Consider the following 8,800-nt stretch of genomic DNA (forward strand, 5'->3'; position numbering starts at 1 on the left):
TGTTTTATAGTCCATGTCATTTGTATAGGTTCGACCGACCGGACCCGGATAGTCTAAAATTTTTTCGGCTCATAAAAAACGACCTAAGGAACAATAGTCATTACCTCACCATGACCGTTCCTTATTTAGGCATTTTAGGGGCATAAAACAGAAATTTCTCTCGATTCCCAGATTTTTGTGTAATATAGCCCATATTCATAGGTCTTGGCGACTGGACTCGTATCGCCTAAATTTTGCCGTCCCATAAATATTGACCCAATGAATAATAGTCATCGCCTCGCCATGATCATTCATTCTTTTTGGTGTTTTAGGACCATAAAAATGGAATATCGCCTGATTCTTAGATTTTCGTATGCTATAACTTGTGCCATCCGCATGGATCCAGGCGCCCGTTTTCGAATCGCCTAATATTTTGCCGGCCCATAAAAACGACCTAAGAAACAATAGATATCCTCTCACTATGATCATTCCTCATTTTTTGGCGTTTTATGGTCATAAAACTGGAATTCCGCTCGATTCTAAGATTTTTGTGTGTTATAACCCACACTATCTGTATGGGTCCGGGAGACCCGAACCTGATTGCCTAAAATTTTGACGGCCTATCAAAAATGACCCAAGGAACAATAATCATCGCCTTGCCATGGCCGTTCCTCATTTTTTGGCATTTTAGATCCATAAAACTGGAATTTCCCCCGATTCTCATATATTCGTGTGCTATAGCCCACACCATCTATATGGGTCCAAGCGACCAGACGAGGATCACCTAAAAGACCTAAGGAACAATAGTTATCGCCTCACCATAAGAGTTCCTCATTTTTTGAGTTTTAAGGCTGTAAAAGTAGAATTTCCCTCGATTCTTAGATTTTCATGTGCTACAGTCCACGCTATCTGCATGAGTCTAGGCAGCCGGACCCCGATTGCCTAAAATTTTGCCTTCCAATCAAATATAACATGTGCAATAATAGTCATCGCCTCGCGATGACCGTTCCTCATTTTTTGGCATTTTAGAGCCATAAAACTCTAATTTCGCCCGATTCTCAAATTTTCATGTGCAATAACCCCCACACCATCTGCTTGGGTCCGAGCGATAGGATCCGGATTCCATAAAAATTTTCTAGTCCATCAAAAACGACCTAAAGAACAATAGTCAATGCTTCTCCATGATCTTTCCTCATTTTTTGGCATTTTAGGGCCATAAAACTGAAATTTTGCCCGATTCCAAGATTTTCGTGTGCTATAGCCCATGCCATTTGCATGAGTCTGGGTGAAGAACCAGATTGCCTTAAATTTTGTCGGCCCATAAAAAAGGACCTAAGGAAAAATCGTTATTGCCTCGCCATGACCGTTCCTTTTTTTAGCGTTTTAGGGCCACAAAATCGAAATTCTGTCCGATTTCTAGATTTTCGTGTCCATAACCCACTCCATATATATGGGATCGGACGACCAGACCCTAGTCATGGCCTCTCAATGACCGTTCCTTGTATTTTTGGCTTTTTAGGGCCATAAAAATAAAATTTCACCTGATTCCTAGATTTTCGTGTGGTATAGCCCACACCATCTTCATGGGTTCGGGCGATCAAACTGAATCGGCTAAAACTTTTCCGACCTATATAAAATGACCTAAGGAACAATAATCATCGCCTCACCACGACCGTTCTTCGTTTTTGGCATTTTAGGGACATAAAACTGAAATTCTGCCGGATTCTCAGATTTTCGTATGCAATAGCCCACAACATCTGCATGAGTCTGAGCGACCAGACCCGAATTCTCTAAAACTTTGATGGTCCATCAAGCATCCTAAGGAACAATAGTCATCACATATCCATGACCTTTACTCATTTTTTGGCATTGTAGGGTCATAAATTTGGAATTTCTCCCAATTCCTAGATTTTCGTGTTCTATAGCCCACGTCATCTTTATAGGTAAGGGCGACTGGACCCGATCATCTTGCAATGAATGTTCCTCATATTTTGGTATTTTAGGGCCATAAAATTGGAATTCTGCCCGATTTCTAGATTTTTGTGTGTTATGGCCCATGCTATCTGCATGTGTACGAGCGACCGGACCCGAATCGTCCAAAATTTTTTCGGCCCATGAAAAATGACCTAAAGAACAATAATCATCACCTTGCCATGACCATTCCTTGTTTTAGGAGTGTTTGAGCCATAAAACTGGAATTGTGCTCGATTTCCCAATTTTCGTGTACTATACCCCATGTTATCTGCATGGGTCCGGTTCGGTCGCCTAAAATTTTGCTGGCCCATAAAATATGACCTAGGAAAAAATATTCATCGTTTTCTATACGCTATGCCATCTTCACGGGTCTGATTCCAAGATTTTTGCATTTTTGACAACCCACGTCATCCGCATGGATCCAGGCGGCCGGAATCGGATAACTTAAATAAAAAATGATCTAAGGAACAATATTCATTGCCTCTCCATGATCGTTCTTCGTTTTTGACATATTATATTAAGGCCATAAAACTAGAATTCTACCTGATTTCCCGATTTTCATGTACTATAGCCCACGACATCTGCATGGGCGATCGAACCCTGATCGCCTAAGATTTTCCCAGACCATAAAAAATGACCTAAGAAAGTAAAGTCATCCCCTCTACATGACCGTTTCTCGTTTTTAGCATTTTAGGGCCATAAAAGTGGAATTCAGTCCGATTCCCAGATTTTTGTATACCATTATGCACACGATCTGCATGGGTCTGGGCGATCGTCCTATATCGCCTAAAATTTTTCCGACCCATCATTAATGACCTAAGGAATAACAATCATCACCTCACCATGATTGTTCCTCATTTTCGGCATTTTAGGGCCATAAAAATAAAATTCCACTCGATTCCCAGATTTTCGTGTGTTATAGACCACTCCATCTGCATGGATCCAGGTGACCGCCCCGGATCGCCCAAAATTTTGTTGGCCCATCAAAAATGACCAAAGGAATAATAATCATCGTCTCGTCGTGACTGTTCTTCATTTTTGGCACTTTAGAGCCATAAAACTAGAATTTTGCCAAATTCCCAGATTTTCTCAAGCTTGGGCGAACGGCCTGGGATCGCCTAAAATATAGCCGGCCCATCAATAATGACCTAAGGAACAATATTCATCGCCTCGCCATTATCTTTCCTCGTTTTAGGCGTTTAGGGCCATAAAACTTGAATTCTGCTCGATTTTCAGATTTTCGTATGCTGCTATCTGCATAGGTCTGGTGACTGGACCTCAATTGCCAAAATTTTTTCCGACCCATCAAAAACAACCTAAAGAACAGTAGTCATCATCTCACCATGGTTGTTTCTCTTTTTTGACATTTTAGGGCCATAAAACAGGAATTCTACCTGATTTACCCTATTTTCATGTGTTATAGCCCATGCATCTGCATGGGTCCTGTCGCCTAAAATTTTGCCAGCCCATAAAATACAGCCTGAGGAATAGTAGCCATCGCCTCGCCATGTCCATTCTTTATTTTCTAACATTTAAGGGTCATAAAAGTGGAATTTCGCACAGTTTCCGAATTTTCGTGTGCTATAGCCCATGCAATCTGTATGGGTCCCTACGACCGGACCCTGATCGTCTAGACTTTTGTCAGGCCATCAAAAATAACCTAAGGAGCAATAGTCATCGCGTCGCCATGACTGATCCTCATTTTTTGGCAATTAGAGCCATCAAATAAGAATTTCGCCAGATTCCTAGATTTTTATATGTTATAGCCCAAGCCATCTGCATGGGTCCAGGCGATCGGATCTCGATCATCTAAACTTTTTTCAGTCCAAAAACGACCTAAAGAACAATAGTCATCACCTCGCCATGACCGTTCCTTGTTTTTCAATGTTTTAGGACCATAAAACTGTAATTCCACCTGATTCTCAGATTTTCATATGCTATAGCCCATGCCATCTGCATGGGTCCGGGCCACCGAACTCGGGTCACCTAAAATTTTGATGGATCATAAAAAATGACCTAAGGAACAATAATCATCGACTCTCCATGATCGTTCCTCATTTTTTGGCGTTTTAAGGCCGTAAAACTTAAATTCTGCCATATTTCCAAATTTCTGTATCTTATATACTCCACACCATTTGCATGGGTCCGGGCGACCTGACCTGGATCGCCTATAGTTTTGTCGTCCTATCAAAAATAACTTAAGGAATAATAGACATCGCCTTGCTATGACTGATCCTTATTTTTTGGCGCTTTAGGGCCATAAAATTATAATTCCTTTCGATTCTCAAATTTTTGTGTGTAATACCCACGCCATCTGCATGAATTCGGCAGTCAGACCCGGGTTGCATAAATTTTTCCGACCCATCAAAAATAACCTAAGGAACAATAGTCATTGTCTCGCCATGACCTTTCTTATTTTTTGACATTTTAGGAAAATAAATCTGTAATTCTACCAAATTCCTAGATTTTCGAATGATATAGCCCACTCCATTTTCATTGGGTCCGGGCGACTTGACCTGGTGTGAGCACGTGATTTTTGCCTCACGAAAACAACTCCAAAATAAATCAAAAATAAATAAAACAAATCTCTTTTAGTGTGCAATTTTTAGAATTTGTGTGGTGTTTGTTAATTATTTGTGTTGTCCGTAATTGTTTTCTTTGTTATAATTAAACAAAATTAAAATAAAAATACATGTCAAATGCATATCTAGGATTTAATTATGCATTTAATAATTGATTTAAAAATAAAATCACAAAAAATATGCATTTGTTCTATTTTAAATGTTCCACTGTGTGATTAATGTTTTGTCTATGTGTTAATAGTTGTTAAAAAGTAATTAATATTTTTGTAAGTTTAAAATTGTTTTATAATTAAAATTGGGAATTTAAATTAGGAAATTGAAAATGGGTTCTGAATATTAAAAATCGGGCCTGGACTGAAATCCAGGCCCAAACAAAAAAAAATTCAACCCTCCACAGCCCAATCCCAACACTCCCATGTCCGGTCCAATTCAAACGAACCAAACGACAACGTTTGGTCGTATTTCATCAAGGGCCGTTGGATCAAATCCATCCAACGACTGAGATCTTACAACCCTTACCCATAACCCTTACCCGACCCACTGCCCCGATCCAATTCTTTCCCTCAACTTAAACCAAACGACGTCGTTTGGTTAAGTGAGCTGATCCTGACCGTGTATCTTACTTGATCGGATGGTCAATATTCATCCACCCCATCCCTATATAAGTCCAAACCCCTACCCCGGCCCCCTAACTAAACACCCCCTCTCCACTGTTCATCATCCTCTACAAATCACACCCCTAACCCTAGCCGGCCTCATTCCCCATTGCTTGAAACCCGGCGGCAACAACACCGCCGGTCACCACCTTAACACCCCTGAACCCCCTGACCATCCTCTATCCGAATCTGTTAGCCACTTGGCTCGAATCCTCCTAAAGGTTCTCGAATCTTCATTTGAAGATTCGAGCTAAACTCAGATCCAAACCAACCACCCCCAAATTAACACCGTAGCTTCCCCCAACTACCCTAGCTATGAATCTGGTGTTTGTTTGGTTCGAATCATCTCAGAGTGCTTCGAATCTTCTTTTGAAGGTTCGAACCAAACATGAACTCACTCAGATTCGTTCCAAACTAACACCAAATGACCCCTAGGAATCCCTCACCCTTGTGTCATCTTTGGTTTCTTTCGAATCTGCCCAGAAGTGTTCGAATTTAAGATCCAAGAATTAGAAACCCTAAAAATTTCAATTTTTTGGGTTCTGCCCCAAATTAAATAAAATGTTGGGGTCTAATCGACCTTAGTCGAAGTATTTTCAGTTGAGAATACTTCGACTAAGGTCTGTTTGATTTCAAAAGTCCAAATCCAAGTTGACCCTGTGTCCGTATGAAATTGAAGATTCAGAGGTATTTTCCTATTTCTTTTGTTTCCTACATATGTTGTTGCCTATTTTAGTTGTCTGTGTAATTTTTCATATTTTTATTTGTTTAAATTCTGTAATTCTGTCTCATACCCGCTTACTTGATTAAAGTGTGAATTGTTCTGTTGGTTATGTTTGTTTACAATGTGTGTAATCGACTCGATTAAGTTCGTCGATTAGTTATATTATAGAATTCTGTTTCTGAAAATGCTGTTTGAAATAATCTGTTTATCGGTTGTTTGTTGACAATTGTTGTAAATAATCAGTTTGACTAATACTCGTTAATTAAATCATCTTTGTTTGCAATTCAATAAAATGCTGTTGATTTCTGAGCATTAAGTTTCAGGCAGTGTCAATATACTGACAATGCCCCTGCACTTATGCTAAATTCAATTTCAATTCAGATTTTGTTCTGTTAAGTTCTGTGTATTGTTAATATGTTTGTGTACAAGTTCAGTGTTCAATCTGAATTTAGTTTTGTCCATTAGCTATTAGACATTGGGTGTTGGATCAATTAGCTATCATTGAAAAGACAGAATGTTTGTTTGATTTAGGAATTGGTTATTAGCTGCTAAACAGTTTAATTCAGATAAATCTGTTAAGGTTTAGGCAGTCTTTGGTCTGGGGCAGTAATAACAGTAATATTAAGGGATTTTCAGGGGTATTTCTGGAATGAAACAGTGAGGGTAATATGATAATAATAGTGTGCTGATAGTGGAGTGTTAATGGCTTTTAATTTAATGAAATAATGGGAAACAAAGGGTAATGGGAATGCTAGAAATCAGGAAAAGTTCACTTAATGGGATTTAAAGTAGTAAAAGCAGAATTTTAGTGGGATTTTCTGATTTTTAAAAGAAAGAAGGGGGTCCAGACAGTAGGCTGCAAAAAGAGAGGCAGGCATGTATAAGATAGAGGGGATTGGGACTGATTTAGGGAGAGATTTTGAATACACAGAAGAGAGACATTAAGAGAAAAAAGAGAGAAAAAAAATCTGGAGGAATACACAGAACCATATAGGAGAAAATCTGGACAGAAATTAAGAGAGGAAAACTGAACAGAAAAATAAGAAATAGGAATCTGAAACAGATAGAAGAAAGAAACTGAAATCTGAAATGTTATTTTTCTAGAATCTATCCGTTGTTTGTTTGTGGATATTGTTCGGTTTAAATCTGAAATTTTTCTCAAATTTTTGCCACTGTTCATCTGGGTTAACGGGTCTTGTTCAGACCTGCTGTGTTATTGGTATATTCTGTCGGTATTTTGTTGCTGCTATTACTGCTGAAATTTACTCCTTCTACCTTCATTTCCAGGTACATATCTTTTAAACTCATGTTGTGAAAAGCTTCAACATGACAAATAAATGAAGCTTGGGAATTATAATTCTGTTTTCCATTCGTCTAAGTTCATTATTTTAAATTTCAGTTTTGTTTCATACTGATTAATATAGTAATATGCTTTATATAATAACTATTAGTTGATCATTTCTCTTTTGAAATTCATATGAGCGTAGTAATAATGTTGCCTATTTCGAAATCTCATTAAAAGCATAGTTATGATTGGATTGCCAAGATAGGAAAATATGGCATAAAGATTGGCCATTAAATAAGCCTTGTGACATTGTTAGTTGAATAAAGAATAGTATGAAAATATCAAAAACCATATTGCTAGTTTATTCTAATATCTGATTTAGTTGTGTATTGAATGATGTAAGTTGTACGTTCATATATGGCATGATAACAGGTATATATAGAACCATAAGTGGAAGGTGATTTGATATAGCTCTTTACGATGTTAGAGTGTTATGAATGTTTCAGACGTACAATTATGTTGCATGTAAGGCAAATTTTATTAAATCGATTTGTATAATAATTCCCTTTCTTATCAACTTGATGCCTATCTACCATCGTAAACAAATTAACCAAACGATTACCACTTTGGATTAAAAACAAATAATGTAGAAGGTGATTAGGTTTATAGATTATAACATTTTTTTTAAAAATATAAAAATAGCATTCGCCTCAAATAGAATAATGAAAATTCTTCGAAAATATCATTTCCTTTCTTACATCAACTCTTTCCCAATGTTTATACGTAATTCACATGTTGTTTATTTGAGTAGGCAAATATTGTATTCACTATAAATGGTAGTATTAATCACGTTGTTCATTTTTACTCCTTAAATTCGAATGGCTTGGAGGAATATAATTTATACGCGAAAAAATATAATTTGCGGTCAACACTCAATAATTGTGAATTCTTTTCAAAGAATTTAAGGGCATCTCAAATAGAGATTTCTCATGATTTTTCACATAAAAATAATATGGATGTAATAAATAATTTGTAAACAAATTTATATTACCATCAAGAATATATTTGTGATTAGGGATACGTTCGCGTAACCTGATTATATTTCTAAAAGCAATTCGAATTATGCGTTCGCGCAACTTTGAGAGAATATTTAATAAAAGGGATTTCTCCGAGGATGTTAAAATAATTTCATATAACCCGAGATGTGCAGTTCACTGTTTAAATATAAGGGTGACGATGTTCTTAATTTTATTTTAAATTTCGAACGTATGATATTTTAATAAAAAAAATATTGTCAATCTTATTGTGTACACGTATGCGTGACACGATTCTTTACGTTTATAAAAAATAGACAAGGCGAATATACGTACGCGTGATTCGTTTCAAGAAAATCTTTAATTTGTAAACAATCTAAACGAAAGCGGTAATAAAATCAGGTAATAAGAAAAAGGGTATTTAGTAAATCAAGATAATTAAGCCAAGAATAAGAGCAGTTAAGCGACCGTGCTAGAACCACGGAATTCAGAAATGCCTAACACCTTCTTCCGGATTAACAGAATTCCTTACTCAGGATTTCTAGTTAGCAGAATAACAAACAGAG

This window comes from Nicotiana tabacum, chromosome 9 (assembly GCF_000715075.1).
Source record: "Nicotiana tabacum cultivar K326 chromosome 9, ASM71507v2, whole genome shotgun sequence".
NCBI lineage: Eukaryota > Viridiplantae > Streptophyta > Magnoliopsida > Solanales > Solanaceae > Nicotiana > Nicotiana tabacum.